This window comes from Leptodactylus fuscus, unplaced genomic scaffold (genome assembly GCF_031893055.1).
Source record: "Leptodactylus fuscus isolate aLepFus1 unplaced genomic scaffold, aLepFus1.hap2 HAP2_SCAFFOLD_123, whole genome shotgun sequence".
In the NCBI taxonomy this organism is placed as follows: Eukaryota; Metazoa; Chordata; class Amphibia; order Anura; family Leptodactylidae; genus Leptodactylus; species Leptodactylus fuscus.
The window spans coordinates 166,902-186,023 of NW_027440066.1; the positions used below are offsets into that span (position 1 = coordinate 166,902).

Genomic DNA, 19,122 nt, shown 5'->3' on the forward strand with positions numbered 1-19,122 from the left:
CCTCCACATAAATTCATACGGGGTCATCGGAGTCCCATTCTCATAGAACAGCTTGTCCGCATCATAACTAACGATGTCCGACTCACTAATAGCAGAGCCACACTCGCCAGCGTCATCGGATTCTGCATCCCACTCAGTCACATTCTCAACACTGTCAGTCAAACTTACATCACTCACAGACGCTTGCGTCCCCGGGCACAGCTCACCTCCGCCCTTACTCGCATCCTCAGACGCATCAGGCAGAGACCCGGCAGGAGACTCCCCACCAGGCTCCACCTCAGACACAAGCAGACATACATCATGACTTACAACCTCGCTTTCTCCCGGGGGCCGCTCACTCGCAGACAGATTACCCTCATCCACTCCCGAGCCGCAGTCACTCCCAGCAGGCGGGGTTTCACTCTCCGATGGAACTGAAAGAGAAACAATATTTTCAGAAGTAATGACATTTTCTGTAAAACAAAAAGTCTCAGTCTTTTTTCCAGGACCCACAGTAGGGGTCTGTAGCTCAGTCCCAGAACTTGAAGAAAACATAGCGTCTTCTTGGCTTGACTCCACTTTGGCAGAGGTCTTTTTATTTTTCAAACCTCCACCCTCCCAGTAGAGATAGCCAGAATGTCCAGCAATATTAATAAGTCCACTTAATAAACTTAAGTTTTTGTCCAGAATCCAGACAGAAAAGCGCCTCCTACCGTCCCAGTAGTTGGCTTTGTTCAACAACTTACGCTTGAAGCGCATCATTGAAGCGTACTGCAAAATATACTCCTGGATTACAGCTACCTCCACCAGGGGATCGTCCATGGCCACGATAAGACTCCTCCATCCACCATGAGCCGAGGATAGACAGACCACCTTCTCTCTGATTCCAGAAGCCGCTCCGGTGAACCACTCCAGGTAAGCCTCCAGGCACAGATGATCGTCCTTGAAGGTGACGTCATAGGATCCCCTGGTCCGGTTCCACTGCATGCACAAGATATCATCAGACTTGACTTTCAGGCAGTCACAAAGGATCCGGGAGACATAGCATTCGTCCCAGTCCTCCACTATGGCACCTTTCTGCAAAAAGAAGCGTAGACACGACCTCTTTAGTTTCAGGTCCATGATAACCGACAAGCGCAACAACCGGCCTGCAAACCTCAGTAGAGGCTCCAGTGATCGCTTCTCGTTGCCCCGGGACTAGGCCTCAAACCCTATAGCAGCATGTGCTTCCACCCAGGCTATAAACCTGGGTTTCCACACAAGGCCGAGTAGAGGGTACCCGGGGCACCTCCGGCTAAGACTCTTGGCAGCACACAGACACTAAACAGTTAGTATGCTACACTTGGTCTTAGCCATAAGGCCGAGAAGCGATGGCAAGCGCTCGGCACCTGTTCTGGCGCCCTTCCGTGTTCACTGTGCACCGCTCAAGGTGTGCACCATGCTGCTGCAGCCCTATTTTGGTTTTTTTTTTGTTTTTTTTTCCTTTCCCTTAATGAAGTAGAAATCAATTAGCTTGTGCAGGTTTTCCCTACCTGCCACCAAAAGTGAAAAAAAAGAAAAGAAAAACTTTTGTGCAAGGCAAAGTGACATGTGCAAATGTTATCTTGTGACGCCAGCGGATTTTGCCGAATTTTGCGAATCTGCATAAACCACTCCCACCGTTTGACCACACCCATTCAAGTGTCCGGTCAAGTGCAAGTTCAGAAATAAATTTATGCCCAAAAATTTTAAAAGAATTCAATGCATTTAAAATTGAATAAAATGGCAGCAAATCAGACACTTTGCAGCAGTAATGTCATTTGCAATCAATCAATCAATCAATCAATCAAAGAAAATAATTAATGAAGTACCTTTCAGGTAGAGTCAGTCACAGCATCAGGCCACGTCCAACTGTCAATTTTCTCTTTGCTAGCTTGCCAGGTGCAGCAATCTTCTCTGTTGGTCGGTCAGTCCTCTGTCTCTTTCTTTCAACTGAATTGGAAAGGGGTGCACCGATCCTGGAAGTAATGCAATACCAGGTCAATGCGTGGAGTGGACAGAGCAAGCTCCGATTCCAGCTCCCTGTTCTAAAAATCCATTTAATATATGGTCCCCAGATAGGGGACGTATCAGATATTAAACTGATAAGAACAGATTTTTTTTTTTTTTTTTTTTTTTTTTTTTTTTTTTTTTTCCATATCTCTCAGATATGGATTGGTACTGGGCAAATACTTTATCAGTCCAATCCATTCATCATGCAGATTTGGGTTATTTCCGCAATTTTAATTTTAACAGAGTTTACAGAAAGGAAAACACAAACAAATCAAGTTAACAGACTTCTCCATTTGGAGAACTTCCAGAACCCTTCCGCATCCAGGTTTTTACTTGCGTCCACCTGATAGTGAAAATAAAGCTTTTCCAAGACCATATTACGACAATCAGTTATGCTCAATTCCTCTTTTTTAAACACGTAAATATTTCTGCTATTCCACAGAACCTCTTTTACACAGGACAAAAAGATCCATAGAACCCGTGCTTTGACGCTTCTTAGTTTCACCAACCCATACATCACAAACTCTCCCGACAAACATTCCAACCCAGTCATTTCCTTACATACACCGTTCACACTCTTCCATACTTGCCTCGCATACTGACATCCCCAAAAAAGATGGTGGACGTCCTCCTCACCAGCACATCCGGTTCTGGGACAGTTTGCGGAAGTCGCCAGGCCCCTCCTATGTTGAGAGCACCTGACCGGCAAAACATTTTGAGCCGATAACCACATTACGTCTTTCTGCGCATTTGATATGTCATATTTATATATTTTATCCCACACTTCCTTTGCTTTTGCGGAAGTTAGGCCAAGTATGGGACACTGTACCTGGTTGGTACACAATTTTGAAAGACTTTTTTTGTCAGACACAAATCTAACCATAGGGATATGTTCCAACTGGTGTTTTTTAAGGAAGTCTGCAGCATATGTGTACTGCTTAGGGCAGTGAAAGGCATATGGGCAATTTTTATAATCAATAGGCCAGTTTAAGTGCCTTACTACTGTACCGGCCAAGTACCTTACCATGCATGCAGCTTTGGTCTTTTTCTGCAATGAAAGTACAAAAAATTTTACATAGTTTAAACCAATAAACACAGAGAGGTCTGGGAAGTTTTGTCCCCCCAGCCTCCTAGATTTGCATAGAACCTCCCGTCTAGCTTTCTCCACCGTACTGCCCCAGAAAAAAATAAACAACAATCTGCATGTCTTTTTGAGAAACATATCATTCGGTGGGAAGACAGTAGCCACGAACAGGATCATAGGGAGAATTATACTTTTAATTACAAGCAACTTGCCTGTGAATGTGAGCTCCCGTAGCCTCCAGAAGCTGAATTTGCTTTGAATTTTTGACTGGAGTTCCTCCCAATTCTTTAACCCCTTAAGGTCCTCACTGTATTTAATACCAAGGATTTTGATATCCCCGGACACCTTTTGCATGTCAGGGTCAGTGATGTTTGTATTGAAGAAAAAAGGCTTGAATTCACTTTTTTGCCAGTTAATTTTGAAACCAGTACCCACACAAAATAAACTTACACACAACTTCGCTCTCTGCACATCACACATATTCTCACACAACACACACACATCATCCATGTACGCTAGAACCTTTATTGCACACCCCTTGGAGCCTGGAATAAAAACGCCTTTGATTACTTTGTCAGCGCGTATCATGGACAGTAGCGGTTCTATGGCGCAGACAAATAACATGGGGGACAGGGGACAACCCTGCCGCACCCCAGACGCCACCACAAACTCACCACTCACCATCCCATTCACTAACACGCAACTCCTTGCACCTTCATACAGCCCATACAATAAACGCACAAATTTCTCAGGCAAACCCATCCTCTCTAACAATTTAAACAAGTACTCGTGACCCACTCTGTCAAACGCCTTTTCGAAATCAAGCGCGCACACTATCATACCTTTCCCTCGCTCCTTACAGTCCACCAACACATCTCTCATACATACCGTATTCTCATGCATACTTCTCCCCGGGATAGCACAGGTTTGCTCCTCCTGGATGACGTGATGGATTACTTGCCGCAGCCTGTTGCCCAATATTTTGGCGAAGATTTTATAATCTGCGTTAAGCAGCGAGATAGGACGCCAATTCGCTACATTTTTCTTGTCCCCCTTTTTAAAGAGGAGCTTCACCGTGCCTTTTTTCATTGCCGCAGGCATACTCTGTCCCTCAAACAAGCTTACCATCACTCGCACTACTTCCGCACCAATCATATCCCAGTACCATACGTAAAATTCATTTATCAACCCATCACACCCAGGCGCCTTATTCTTACTCAACTTTCTCACCACATCCCCAATCTCACTTACTGTCACATCATCCAACAAAACACCACTCTCACTCTCAGGCACCTTATTCACAACCACATCCAAAAAGTCATCATCCACCCCCAGATCACACACCTTCCTTTCAAACAACCTAGCATAAAAATCACGCACCACACCCAACATCCCTTCACCATTCACTTCAGCCCCATTCACACCATACACACCTTCCATAACATCCTTGCCACTGCACATTTTTTTGAAAAAGTAGGTTGTACACTTTTCATTAAACTCTTTATGCTTTACCCGGGACCTAAATTGAATTTCCTTTCCTTTGTTAATAAACCAGTTGTTTACCAGTTGCTTTTCTCTATTTAAGGCAGCCTGGACATTGTAGCCCAGCTCCTTTATTTTTTGAAGATAAAGCAGTCTCTTGCACTGCCAGTAGTACCTGAGACGCCGTTCTTTGGCGTTTTTACGTCCTTCCCTCTTAAAGAAGGAGGAAATTTTAAACTTTACCCACAACCACCATTCAATAATGTTGGGGAATGAGCTGATTTTTAGTTTCCAGCCGTTGTAGCTGGCTGCGAACCTTTTTTTAACAGCGGGGTTGCGCAATAATCTGGCGTTTAACCGCCACAACCCACGTCCATACTGGACTTGGCCCACCTGAAAGGTGGCGACCATGCAGACATGGTCCGAAAAGCATACACGATCCTGTGTAAGGTTTGTACACTCTACAGTTTTACCAGATGTCAAGAAATAATCAATTCGGGACGCGGTTTTCCCGCTATCCGAGAAATATGTATCACCCGCGTCTTTTACACCACCAACATCTACCAGGTTAAATTCACTCAGTAGAGATTTGAGTTTGTTACCAGTTATATCCGTACCTGATTGCTTGGCACAGCCTCTACTCACTTTGTCATACGTGCAGTTATAGTCACCACACATGATAACTGGAGTCGTACCCTGTAAATAAAAACGTAATTTCTCAAACAATGCTAACCTGTTGTTTTTACAAGTGTGAGCATATGTGTTGATGAGGCGGAAATCCCAACCTAGGTATGAAAGCCCCAGCATGATACACCTGCCAGGTTCAATAACAGAAAAATTTTTAACACAAATATCAGGGTTTTGCAATAATACCCCCACCCCGTCATTTTTGTTGCTGCTTGTGTAAGACCACTTAGCGATACCGTTCCATTCATTCCGTCGCGGCATGCGGTTTAGGCCGCACTCTTGAACGCAAACTATGTCGCACTTTTTAGTGGCCAGGAAGTCCAAGATGGCAGATCTTCTCCCTGCAGCAGAAAAAACCCTCACGTTCTGAGAGCAAATCTTGAGTGAGGCTGGCATTGAAAGAAGATGTTAGTGGGTAACACGGAATTCACACTTGTCAGGTACCTGACCGAAACTGCGTGATGCGTTTTAACTCATCAATTCCTCCCTCCTCCAGGTAACTCGTCCCCACAGATGATGCCGGGGACAACGGAGACACCGGAGCGGCAGGAGAAGCAGGAGAAGCAGGAGAAGCAGGTAATATGGGCAAAAATACAGGCTTTGCTAATTTGGGTATTGCAGAAGCAGAGCTCCCAGCATGCTCTGGGTCGACTTTCTGCTTCTTAGCAGAGGAAACTTCTGGCAGTTTAGACTTTAACCCCCTCACTGCTGCAGCTGGTTTGGCAGCCTGGGTTGGCGGAATGACATCAGATAGTTCCATGGATTCAATAACTTCAGAGGGGCGCACCCCGCTTACACTGGGGGACACCACCTCCTCCACCATCTCCTCCAAGGCAGAGTCCAGAACATCCATTGCGTCCCGTACAGAGGTTAATACAGGGGTCTCGGGTATTACAGTTGGCCCGGGCGGGGTCACAAGCACAGCCTCTGCTACAGCCACGGCCGTAGCCGAGCTGCACGCTTCAGCTGCGCCCATTAACCCCTCCAATGCCGCCGCTTGTACCTCACCCAGTATGTCTGACTCGGCGTAGTCCGGCGGGTCAGTCACAGCCGCAGCGGCGCCCCCAACAGCAGGGGCGCTCACCACACTGGCGTAACTTCGCCGCTCCAGACTCCTGCCCATCCGCCCCTCCATCTCAAGCCGGAATAAGACTTCCTCAGAGGCCTCTGGACACCTCCTGCAGGTATGTCCCGTATCTCCACATATGTCGCATTTACGCACCTCAGTGCACTTGTCAGCTCTGTGACCTGTCGCCCCACAGTTCCTACATGCCTCACCCACATCGCAGGATTCCTTTGTGTGGCCAAAACGATGACAAATACGGCAATACTGTGGTTGGCCGGGATAACTCAAAAACCCCCTCTCTCCAGCTAATGTAAAGTTTGCTGGAGGGTGCATAACTCCACCAATTCCGCTTGGGTCCGGTTTGAATTTAACCCAATACTTGGAAAATCCAGTGTAAACCCCTCTATAGTTTTTCTGGTCCACTGCCCCCCTTACAGAGGAGCAGTAGTGCCCCAGAAATGCTTTAACCAACTTTCTCTCCAAATATGGGTTATACATATGTACAGTCACAACCTTTTCAAATTGAGAGAACAGAGGGATCACAGTAAAGTCTTGCAAATAAGCATGGTTGGCAAACTTTTTGGTGTTCTCAAAGGTATTAAGGCAGAGTCCACCTTCATAAAATGACACGTCAAAAGTCTTTATGTGGTTAAATTGCTGGATGCAATAAACTTGCTTAACATCAACCTGCAACAATTCCTCCAGTACCTTTTCAATGAAGTGTTTCAAACCTGCTTCTCCAGTGATGCTTTTTTGACAGACGAACCTGATGGTATGGCGTTCCGATGTCATGGTTTCCTATGGAAAAAATGCCCTTGGCACGAAAATGGCTCCGGTCCTTTCCAGAAGGCTAGGGCGGACCCCCGATCACACCGGCTCTCCCACCCAGACCAAGCTATGACACTTGGTCTTAGGCATAAGGCCGAGAAGCGATGGCAAGCGCTCGGCACCTGTTCTGGCGCCCTTCCGTGTTCACTGTGCACCGCTCAAGGTGTGCACCATGCTGCTGCAGCCCTATTTTGGTTTTTTTTTTGTTTTTTTTTCCTTTCCCTTAATGAAGTAGAAATCAATTAGCTTGTGCAGGTTTTCCCTACCTGCCACCAAAAGTGAAAAAAAAGAAAAGAAAAACTTTTGTGCAAGGCAAAGTGACATGTGCAAATGTTATCTTGTGACGCCAGCGGATTTTGCCGAATTTTGCGAATCTGCATAAACCACTCCCACCGTTTGACCACACCCATTCAAGTGTCCGGTCAAGTGCAAGTTCAGAAATAAATTTATGCCCAAAAATTTTAAAAGAATTCAATGCATTTAAAATTGAATAAAATGGCAGCAAATCAGACACTTTGCAGCAGTAATGTCATTTGCAATCAATCAATCAATCAATCAATCAAAGAAAATAATTAATGAAGTACCTTTCAGGTAGAGTCAGTCACAGCATCAGGCCACGTCCAACTGTCAATTTTCTCTTTGCTAGCTTGCCAGGTGCAGCAATCTTCTCTGTTGGTCGGTCAGTCCTCTGTCTCTTTCTTTCAACTGAATTGGAAAGGGGTGCACCGATCCTGGAAGTAATGCAATACCAGGTCAATGCGTGGAGTGGACAGAGCAAGCTCCGATTCCAGCTCCCTGTTCTAAAAATCCATTTAATATATGGTCCCCAGATAGGGGACGTATCAGATATTAAACTGATAAGAACAGATTTTTTTTTTTTTTTAAGTTGGTTTCCCCCAGAGGGGGAATCTTTTTATTGAATATTTAAAAATTCCATTACAACATCTTTCAATAAATAAACACCAACTTTACACAGAATAAACATAGTTATATTAAAAGAAAGGATCTGATGGCGATAAAATCATATGATAGCACCCCATTCCCTTAAAAACCATTTGCGCAATAAGAGAGGCCGATATTTTTGATCTAAAAGATAATAATTATACATCTCGCTAAAAGACAGTCTAAGAACATCCTCAATAGTTAAAAGTTCTTGTTTGTACACTAAAATGTTCCGCGCCGCCCACAAAGCAAATTTCACTGAGTTAAAAATCTTCCAGGCCATCATGCGATTTGTCCTGTTTGGGCACTCCAGACATCCGTAGATAACCATGTCCTTTGAAAGTCCAGTAATGGAGGTAATTTTGGTTAAAAGGGGCAGAATGCGAGTCCATAACATTGTAGCAAAGCAGCAGGTCCATAAAATATGTTCTGAGTCCTCTTGCCCTCCGCATCCTGCCCTGGGACATTCTGGAGATGTTGTAAGTCCTCTACGGTGCTGGAATGCCCGGCCCGGAAGACATCCGTGGGCGGCGCTCCATGCGATGTCTTTCTGTCGATTAGGAATAAAATTAGCGCTTGTCATTTTCCATATTTTTAAACATTTTTCCTCTCTAAAATTTTTAACTGGGGCACATAAAATTCGAGACTGTAAAACCTGTAAAACTTTCCTGCTATTCCTAAGATCATTTACGCTAAAACTTACTAGATTATAAGAGGACACTATTTTATCTAAAATTTTGTACTGTTCAGGCTGATTAAAAGCATACGGTGCACTTAAAACCAGCTGACGCCACCCGTGCCTCCTCATAAAAAACCCCGTAAAATAACGTAAAAAGTATGCATGATAATGATCTTTAAAGGAAGAATTAAAAACATAGCAGAAATATTTTATATACAGAAAAGTTTTAAAATCTGGCACTCCTTTACCACCCTTTAGTTTGGGTTTTGTCACCACCTCACGGCTTAGTCTCTCCATTCTCGATCCCCAGAAGAAAATAAAAACCGCACGTATAATTTTTTGTAGTTTCTTTTCCGGGGGAGGAAACACCAAACTAAGATACAATAAAATAGGTAAAAGCACCATCTTAATAATTAAAACCTTTCCTTCCAATGATAAGTTTCTCAAATTCCACATACAAATCTTTTGATTTATTTTTTGCGCCACCAGATCCCAACTATAAAAACCGTTATTAATTTCATCAAAGTAGACCCCTAAAATTCGTACCGGGCTCGACTCAGGGACAGGTACTTCATTTAAAACCATATTTCCGATATTTAAAACGCTGCATTTATTAAAATTGACTTTAAAACCTGACGCCTGGCAGAAGTATTCCGTCTGTCTTAAAGACCTTTGCAGCGAAGGGGTGTCCCTACATAAAATTGCCACATCGTCCATATAGCCTAGGACTTTGGCTTCCAAACCCCCCCCACCTGGCAGGGGGACTCCGCGCACCATTTTGTCTTTTCGCAACATGTTTAAAAGTGGCTCGATCGCACAAATAAATAATAACGGGGATAAGGGACACCCCTGTTTCACACCGGATTTTAAAAGCACGCCCTGAGTCTTAAAACCATTGACTAAAATTTTACTTGTACAGTCATGGTAAAATGCTCTCATTGAATTAATAAAAAACCTCGGCATGCCCATTCTCTCTAAAACTTTAAAAAGGTAAAAGTGAGATATTCTATCATAAGCCTTTTCAAAATCGAGAGATAAAACTGCTAGTGTATTTTTTCTGTCTTTTGTGTAACATATCACGTCTTTTAATAAATTTAAAGAATCCCACGAACTCCTCCCGGGGACCCCACATACCTGATTACTATGTATGACTTTTCCAATTACCGTTTTCAGCCTATTCGCACAGAGCTTTGCAAGAATTTTATAATCACAGTTCAGGAGCGTTATAGGACGCCAATTTTTGATTTCGTTCTTGTTTCCTTTTTTGAAGAGTAGCGACACTATCCCTTTCCTCCAGGACCCCGGGAGGATTTTCTGCGTAAAAACTTCAGAGAATAATTTAAACAGGTCATCCTTTAAAATTCCATAAAAAGTAACGTAAAATTCTATGGGCATGCCGTCTGAGCCCGGTACTTTCCCTTTTTTAAAACTTCGGATAGTATCTAAAATCTCACTTTCCACAATATCCTGTTTTAAAAAAGTTTTGGAGATAGGGTCTAAAAATAAATCAATTTCTTTTAAAGTATCTTCTAAAAAATTAAAATCCACCTGCTTTTCATTAAAAAGATCCACATAAAAATCGTATGTCTTTTGTAACATACCCTGGATCCCTGTTTCGCCCTCCAACTCCTCCATCTGTGAACGTTTATTATTGATTTTTTTAAAAAAATATCTAGAACAGGTTTCGTTTTCATCCAAGTGCTGTACCTTGGATCTAAAAATAATTTCCTTACCCTTTTTTTCTAGGCACTTTGCAATTTCTGCTTTCACCTCATATATTTCTTTATCTACACGGATTCCATGGTTTTTGAATTTAATAAGAGTCTGCAAACGGGTATTTAAAATTTTATAAAACTCACGTTTTTCTTTTGCCTTCCTTTTCCCCACCTGTACGAAAAAATTTTTTATCCGCACTTTCATTGATTCCCACCATTGGATTATGGAGCCTGTCACGGGTCTTCCCCGTCTGCACCTCTTATAAAAGACAATAAAATCAGATAAAACCTGTGGATCTGATAAAAGGGAGATGTTTAACTTCCATGTACCTTTAACAGTATTCATAGGACCTTCAGCTTTAATTTTAAAACATAAAACCTTATGATCCGATAAAACGTTATTAAAAGGCTGGCAATAAAATGGCTCTAGAGAATAAGAACAGAATATAAAATCAATGCGCGATTTGCAGTTAGAATTACCCCATGTCATACCGGCTTCCTCAGGTTCGTTGGGATTGCATTTTTTATAGACATCCTGTAAATTAAAATCAATAAGAACATTTTTTAAAAGCCCCGAGCTTTTATCATAATTCACTGAGGATGCCCTAGAGAGTCTACGTTCACCTTTTAAAATGCAATTAAAATCACCTGCTATAACTAAAGGAGCCGAATTATCAATAAATAACGGTAAAATTTCTAACATTTCTATCCTCTTTTTCCTATCCGTAGAACCATAAAAATTTAAAAACTGCCATTTTTGCCCATTAATACGTACTTTCACCAATAAAATTCTGCCAGGTAAAATTTCATTAATATCATCAATTAAAACATCCCCCTTAAAAAGAATCGCCACTCCACCTGAACTTGGTTCATTGGAACCTGACCACACAGAAGGTCCATACGTCCAATCCTTCTTGTATTTTTCGTAGTTCGCTTGGTGCGGTATACAGCACTCCTGTAAAAAGAAGACTGTGGCCAACAAAGTAGATAAAAAATCTAAAACCGTCACTCTTCGCCTCTTTGAGTGGATGCTCCTCACGTTAAAAGAGGCGCCTTGTAATTCAGCCATTATTTTTTATAAAAGAAGAATTTTTTCAAAGTAGAGTATCATCCTCAGGGTGCTTCAAAGGGATTCTTCACCCCCAGAGCCCCCCTCAATTTCCACTTCGCTCCACTCGGAGCGGACTGTCTCAAGCGTGCTCAGAGAGGAGACGGGGGACCCTGGCGAGGCGACATTCGCCCCCCTCTCCAGCAGACCCCCCACCAAACCAGAGGCACTGTATGGTTCAAGATAAATATTAGAGCTATCAACGTTAATAAGGTTCCCTTCCGGGAGTAAAGCTGGGTCGGTTTCCGGAACAGTGAGTAGTTCGTCGTCGGGAGCGTCTCCCCCCGGCTCCAGGACTGGAGGGGGATGGAGGGCTTCCCTACCAACGATTTGGACCGCATCAGGGGGTTGCGCTGGGACTCGCTCCACATATGCAGAGGAGACACCCGGCTGTTCCCCAACTACTGCACCTGCATATGAAACGCCCACTTTTTTCCTTACGGAGCCACCTGGGTCCCCGCTCTGAGAACCTACCACTTTGGCAGAAACCTTTCTTGCAGGGGGGTCAGCCTCATCCGGAGTCTCCTCCTCAGAAGCTTCCCCCTCCTGCTGCTCACCACTTCTCCTCCTTTGCCTCTTTTTCTTTTTTTTCCGCTCTCGGGGTCCGCTGGTGTCCATACCGTCTGATTCACGGCTGGAGCCCTGCTCTCCACCCATCTCCTCCCTTACAGTCTGGGATCTGGTCACCTGCGCAGCACTATGACCTGGGAGCCCTGAGGGCCTTACCTCCTCACGCCGCACTTCACCCGGACCTTCAATCTCAGGCACTTGATCCTCCGGACGATCTCCAGGTTCCGGGATGTCACTCAGAAGACCTCTGCAGATCTCCTCGTTCTCCGCCACCTTTCCGGCTTCCCTTACAGGACAGTCACGATATAAATGAGTGGTTAAAAAGCAATAACTACATCTTTTGCCCATAGTGCACTCATCTTGCTCATGATCCTGACTTCCGCATTTTCTGCACTTACTGTGGCAAAATTCTTTGTAATGTCCATAGTGCCTACAAATGCGGCAATAGGGAGGCATGCCTGTGTAGAAAAAGTCCCCCACAAAGTCCCCAAACTTGAATCTGGCTGGGGGGATTTCAAAACCAGCTGGGTGTAGTATATTTCTCCTGCAGGCTACTTGGAACCTCCATTTAGAGGTCCAGACACCCTCGTCATTCAAGATCCGGTTTAAAAACTTCACTTTGGGGAAAAATTTTTCTAAATAAGTTGTAATTTCCAGTTGTCTGGCTAAAGGACAGTACATCTTTACAACAATGTTTTTGACCAATTCTAGCTCATGTCCAAAAATAACCATATGTGCCAGTCTTGGATCATCATCTGCAACAACAAGCAGCTTAGAGAGGACAGATCTATGAATACCTTCTCCTGTAAAGGTTACATCGTAGATGCCAGATTTCGGATAATCTTGAATCGCCAAAATTTCATGCTTCATCACGTTGAACACGTCTTTTAGGATCGTCTGCACCAAGATCTTCATGGTGAAGGAGGGTCTCCGCACTTCCGCCACGCAGAATCGTACTGTATTCGCCACCCGGGCAAAAGCCGGGATCTTATCCGGACCCAGTTCCTGATCCATCGTATTGGCAGTAGCGATCTGTATCTAGGGACACAAATCGATCACGCTTCCTCCTGTCAGGCTGCCGCCCTCCAGGAGTCGATCGCGACTCGTTATTGGGGGCTAAGCCCCCCTCCAATAGCAGCAAGCAGGGCCCACAAGATTCACAAGAAATTAGAACCTGTGGGACACCTGCAAGGCCGAAGGGGGGGTACCCCAATACCTCACTTGGTACGACTAGACAAGTTAGACCTGCACTTGGTCGTAGCCATAAGGCCGAGAAGCGATGGCAAGCGCTCGGCACCTGTTCTGGCGCCCTTCCGTGTTCACTGTGCACCGCTCAAGGTGTGCACCATGCTGCTGCAGCCCTATTTTGGTTTTTTTTTTGTTTTTTTTTCCTTTCCCTTAATGAAGTAGAAATCAATTAGCTTGTGCAGGTTTTCCCTACCTGCCACCAAAAGTGAAAAAAAAGAAAAGAAAAACTTTTGTGCAAGGCAAAGTGACATGTGCAAATGTTATCTTGTGACGCCAGCGGATTTTGCCGAATTTTGCGAATCTGCATAAACCACTCCCACCGTTTGACCACACCCATTCAAGTGTCCGGTCAAGTGCAAGTTCAGAAATAAATTTATGCCCAAAAATTTTAAAAGAATTCAATGCATTTAAAATTGAATAAAATGGCAGCAAATCAGACACTTTGCAGCAGTAATGTCATTTGCAATCAATCAATCAATCAATCAATCAAAGAAAATAATTAATGAAGTACCTTTCAGGTAGAGTCAGTCACAGCATCAGGCCACGTCCAACTGTCAATTTTCTCTTTGCTAGCTTGCCAGGTGCAGCAATCTTCTCTGTTGGTCGGTCAGTCCTCTGTCTCTTTCTTTCAACTGAATTGGAAAGGGGTGCACCGATCCTGGAAGTAATGCAATACCAGGTCAATGCGTGGAGTGGACAGAGCAAGCTCCGATTCCAGCTCCCTGTTCTAAAAATCCATTTAATATATGGTCCCCAGATAGGGGACGTATCAGATATTAAACTGATAAGAACAGATTTGATTTACTAGCCACTAAGGGCCATTTTTTATTAAGCATAACAAAATAACAATGAAAAAACACTATTTCTCAATTTTCCATATTACTACACATACAACACACAAATGAACAACAACAAAAAACATCTGTACATCTCACAGTTTTTCACAATATTTAACAGTATTTTACCATTTTTTCCATTTCTTTCTCCCTTAGTTCTTTTATTTCTTGTATTTTATCATACAGTTCTCTATTTTTCCTATATTTACCATTTTCATACGTTGGGGATATTGGCGCAGGGCATCCTCCCTCCAGGGCCATCATAAATAACACATCCATTTCATCCTCATTTAAAGTACGTTTTTCTAACACATCTCTAGCATAACGATCACTTATGTATTTCTCAAAAAATTTGTAATGACCTTCATGGAAAGATTTAACTACTACATACCTACAGTGTCCATAATTACCCATACCCTTCTTTAACTTACTTGCTTCTCCTACCCATTTTTTTGTAAATACCTTCTCTCTAGGCTCCATACAACTAACTTCTCTTTTTTCCCTCACCTTCACCACCCTTATTCTATCTTTCCCTTCTACTGTCATTTCTGCATTACACATAATTGGCTCCTTCTCTAACACTTTTTCTACTACTAGTTCACATTTAAATTCTTGTTCCATACATATCATTTTTTTACATTTTTTATTACCGGGTTCCTGCATCTCATCACGGACAGGAGTTAAATCTGTAAAGGAAGCATCAGAAATAACAGACTCTGAAAAAACACTCCCAGTCTCTATTTTGTCCATGGAATTTCCTTCATCTGGCAACAAAGTCTCTTTTTTTTCCGTTTTCCTGGGGAATTTCCCCTTTAAGTCCTCCCAAAAGGCAAACCCAGTCTTACCATCAAACTGGATTGCTCCGTTAAATAAGTCCATGTCTTTCTCCTCAATCCATACGGAAAAACGTCTTTTACCAGTCCAATAACCAGCTTGGTTCAATAAGTCCTTCTTGAACCTGCACATAGGCACATGAAGTCTCAAAAAGCCCATAATGTCCGCAGCACTCACAAAAGGGTCATCCATAGACACGACCAGCGATTTCCAGCCCCCGTGCAAGGAAGTCAAGCAGCTCACTCGGTCCCTGACTCCAGTGGTCCCGCCTCCATACCATCCGAGGAAGGCCTCCGAACACAGTTGCTCCGAAGTGAAGGTGACATCGCAAGACCTCTTGGTGGCGTTCCATTGCATGGCCAGGACATCCTCCCTCCGAACCATCAAACGATCCTCCAGTATCCTCACCACCGACATCTCCGACCAGTCATCAGCTCTAGCGGCATCTTTCTTAAGGAAGAACCTCAGGCAGAACTTCTTCCGTCTTAGATCCATTGTAGATCTTTGATCTGTAAATAATCAGACCCTAGGAGTCTCAATAGATTCTCCAGGTGATCGCTTCTCGTTGCCCCGGGACTAAGCCTCAAACCCAATAGCAGCAGGTAGTTCCAGCCAGGCTATAAACCTGACTTTTCCTACCGGGCCGAGTAGAGGGTACCCGGGGCACCTCCGGCTAAGATCCTTGGCAGCACACAAACACTGATAAGAACAGATTTTTTTTGAATCACTTCCCCACACATGGGGGATTTTTATTAAACATTTTACATATTACATAGATTCAAAATACAGTATATAACAGGTACATAGAGTTTAAAAACAAGTTAAAAACCATAAAATGGCAATGCAGTGGCTGACTTAAATACAAGAATTCCATTCACTCTGAAACCATTGTTTTAAAATCGGTGATTTGGCTTTCTTGTCTAAAAGATAATACAAATATAGCTGGCTAAAAGCAATGCTTAAAACGTCCTCCGGAGATAAAAAGTCCTTTTTAAATATTAAAACGTTCCTGGCCTTCCAGAGAGCGTCCTTCACACAGTTAATGGCCTTCCATGCCATGATGTGTTGCTCCCTGGAGGGGCTACGGTAAAGTCCATATAGAACAGCGTCTTTGTCAAGTCCTCTGAGGTCCGCCACCTTCCTTAGCAATGGTGCAACTTTATTCCAGATAACTTGAGCGAAGGAACAATCCCAAAGCAGATGTTGAACGCTTTCGTCGGCGCGGCAGCCCCTCGGACAGGCGGCGGACCTCGCGTAGCCCCTCCGGTATTGGAAAGCACGGCATGGAAGGCACCCATGGACGCTGCTCCAGGCCAGGTCTTTCTGAGAATTAAAAAGGAAAGGACCGTTAATAAAATGCCACACAGTAAGACTTTTTTGTTCGTTAAAATTGCTAACTGTGCACGTTATCTCCTTCTTCCTTATTGCTTTTATCAATTTTTTGCTATCTTTTAATTCACTTACACTTTTCGTTTGAAGGTTAAAAAGACTAATAACTTTATCGTATATTAAATAATACCTAGGCAGTTTAAAAGCGTACGGCGAGGTTAAAACTATTTCAAACCATTTAAAACGCTTCATAAAAAAACCTAAGTTATAGCGCGTAAAATACGATAAAAAATTGTCTTTAAAAAGTGTGTTAAAACCAAAACAAAAGTGCTTGATAAAAAGGAACCTGGGAATGTCGGGGAAGTCCTTCCCTCCCCTCTTTTTCCCCCTTACCACCACCTCTCTCTTTAACTTTTCAGCGCGAGACCCCCAGAAGAAAGTAAAACACGACTTGTTGATTTTCTTTAAAAGCTCTGTAGGGGGAGGGAAGACAATGCTTAAATATAAAAGAATAGGTAAAATTACCATTTTAAGAATTAAAACCTTCCCCTCCATTGTCAGCTTCCGCAGGTTCCACATACAAAATTTTTTATTAACCTTGTCAGCCACTGCATTCCAACTGTTAAGACCGTCATTGGACTCACTGAAGGAGACACCTAAAATGGTAACTGCGTCAGAGGTAGACACGGGAACATCGATAAAATCCATGCCTCCGACATTTAAAATACTGCTTTTATTTAAATTAACTTTGAAGCCGGAGGCACAGCAATAAAAATCCAGTTGTTTAATGGTACGATGTATGGAAGGGGTGTCCCTGCAGAAGATTGCCACGTCATCCATGTACCCCACTGCTTTTGCTTCTAGCCCCCCTCCACCGGGGAGGGGGACACCTCTGATGACTTTATCGTAGCGTATGGAACATAAAAACGGTTCGAGGGAGCATATGAAAAGCAGTGGGGACAAGGGACACCCCTGTTTAACCCCTGAATTTAAAAATACTTCCCGTGTCTTAAAACCATTTACTAAAATACGGCTGGTGCAGTCTTTATAAAACATTTTAAGAGACGATAAAAAGCCATCTGGTATCCCCATCTTTTCTAAAACTTTAAACAAATAAAAGTGGGACACCCTGTCAAAAGCTTTTTCAAAGTCAAGAGATAGTATTGCCAGCTTGCTTTTCCGCTCTTTCGTATGTTCTATAATATCTCTGATTAAAACCAGGGTGTCCCACACACTCCGCCCCGGGACCGCGCAGACCTGGTTCGGATGTATAACTTCGTGTATTACAGTTTTAAAACGGTTTGCGCATAACTTAGCTAAAATTTTATAGTCGGTATTTAAAAGGGTGATGGGCCGCCAATTTTTGAGATCTGCCCTGTCTCCCTTCTTGTAAATAAGGGAGACTTCACCCTTGCCCCAGGACGGAGGCATCGTCTTAGAATTAAAAACATCCGACATTAAAAGAAGTAGATCCTCTTTTAAAACATCGTAAAATCGGATATAAAACTCCCAGGGGATACCGTCCGGCCCAGGCACTTTACCTGCTTTAAAACTTTTAATTGTCTCTAAAACCTCCTGCTCTGTAATGGGACGAGATAAAAACTGCTGAGAGGCAGGGGTTAAAACAGCCGTTACCTCCTTCAGTGAGTCCTCCATAAAATACCGATCCACAGGTCTGGCACTAAAAAGGGAAGAATAAAAATCATGCACTTGGTTTAAAATACCCTGTACAGCTGTCTCCCCATTAACACATTCCATTATCACTCTTTTACTTGCCGCCTTTTTAAAAAAATACCTGGAGCAGGTTTCATTGTGTTCTGCGTGTTTTACTTTAGCCTTATAAATTATGTCCTTACCTTTCTGCTCCAGGTATTTACGTATTTCTTCTTTTAAAGTTAAAATTTCATTTCCCACCTCCACCCCATGTGTTCTCAGTCTGTACAGGGTCTGCAGACGGGTATTCAGATCATTATAAATTTTCTTTTTCTCATCGGCTTTACGCTTCCCCAGGCGAATAAAAAAAGCACGTACCTGTTTTTTAAAACCCTCCCACCATTTGCTGATGGGAGCCCTGGGGTGCCTTACCCGTCTGCGTGCGGCATAAAACTTTTTAAAATCCTCCAAGACCTGTGGATCCTCTAAAAGGGAAATGTTAAAACGCCAGGACTTATGACCATAAAACCTATTGACATTAAAATCAACAGTAAAATGGAGCGCGTTATGGTCAGATAAAACATTAGTTAAAACATCACACCTAGATGGCAGCGTGTCCTCAGAGCAAAAGATAAAATCAATGCGGGAGCTACAGGTGGCATTACTCCATGTGGCGCCGGCTGTCTCTGGCATGTTGCTATTACATAGCTTGTAAGCGTCTTTCAATCTCATGTCCGTTACCATGTTTTTTAAAATACCAGAAGTTCTATCATAGTTCCTACTTGTACTTACAGACAGCCGGCGCTCACCTCTGAGGACACAGTTAAAATCCCCGGCGAGGATAAGTGGATCCGATGTAGATATATGCAGCTGTAAAATCTCCAACATCCTCGCCCGTTCATTCTTGTCTGGGGAAGCATAGAAGTTTAAAAACTGCCATCTGGTTCCGTCAATAAAAGTCTTAACTAATAAAATGCGTCCTGGTAAAATCTCGTTAATAGAGTCCACTAAAACATTTCCCTTTAAAAGAATGGCGACCCCTGATGATCTG

At 43.3% G+C, this 19,122-nt stretch overlaps 1 non-coding gene and 2 pseudogenes across 1 annotated transcript; all 3 read right to left on the bottom strand.

Annotated features, from left to right (window-relative positions):
• Window positions 1-1,960: 1,960 nt before the first annotated feature.
• On the bottom strand, window positions 1,961-2,169 carry LOC142186918 (U2 spliceosomal RNA; annotated as a pseudogene).
• A 5,703-nt stretch (window positions 2,170-7,872) lies between these two features.
• Window positions 7,873-8,065, bottom strand: LOC142186912 (U2 spliceosomal RNA). Its single transcript, XR_012712386.1, has one exon. It is a non-coding gene; the product is annotated as a U2 spliceosomal RNA (small nuclear RNA).
• A 5,996-nt stretch (window positions 8,066-14,061) lies between these two features.
• LOC142186897 (U2 spliceosomal RNA) lies at window positions 14,062-14,269 on the bottom strand (annotated as a pseudogene).
• Between the last annotated feature and the right edge of the window lie 4,853 nt (window positions 14,270-19,122).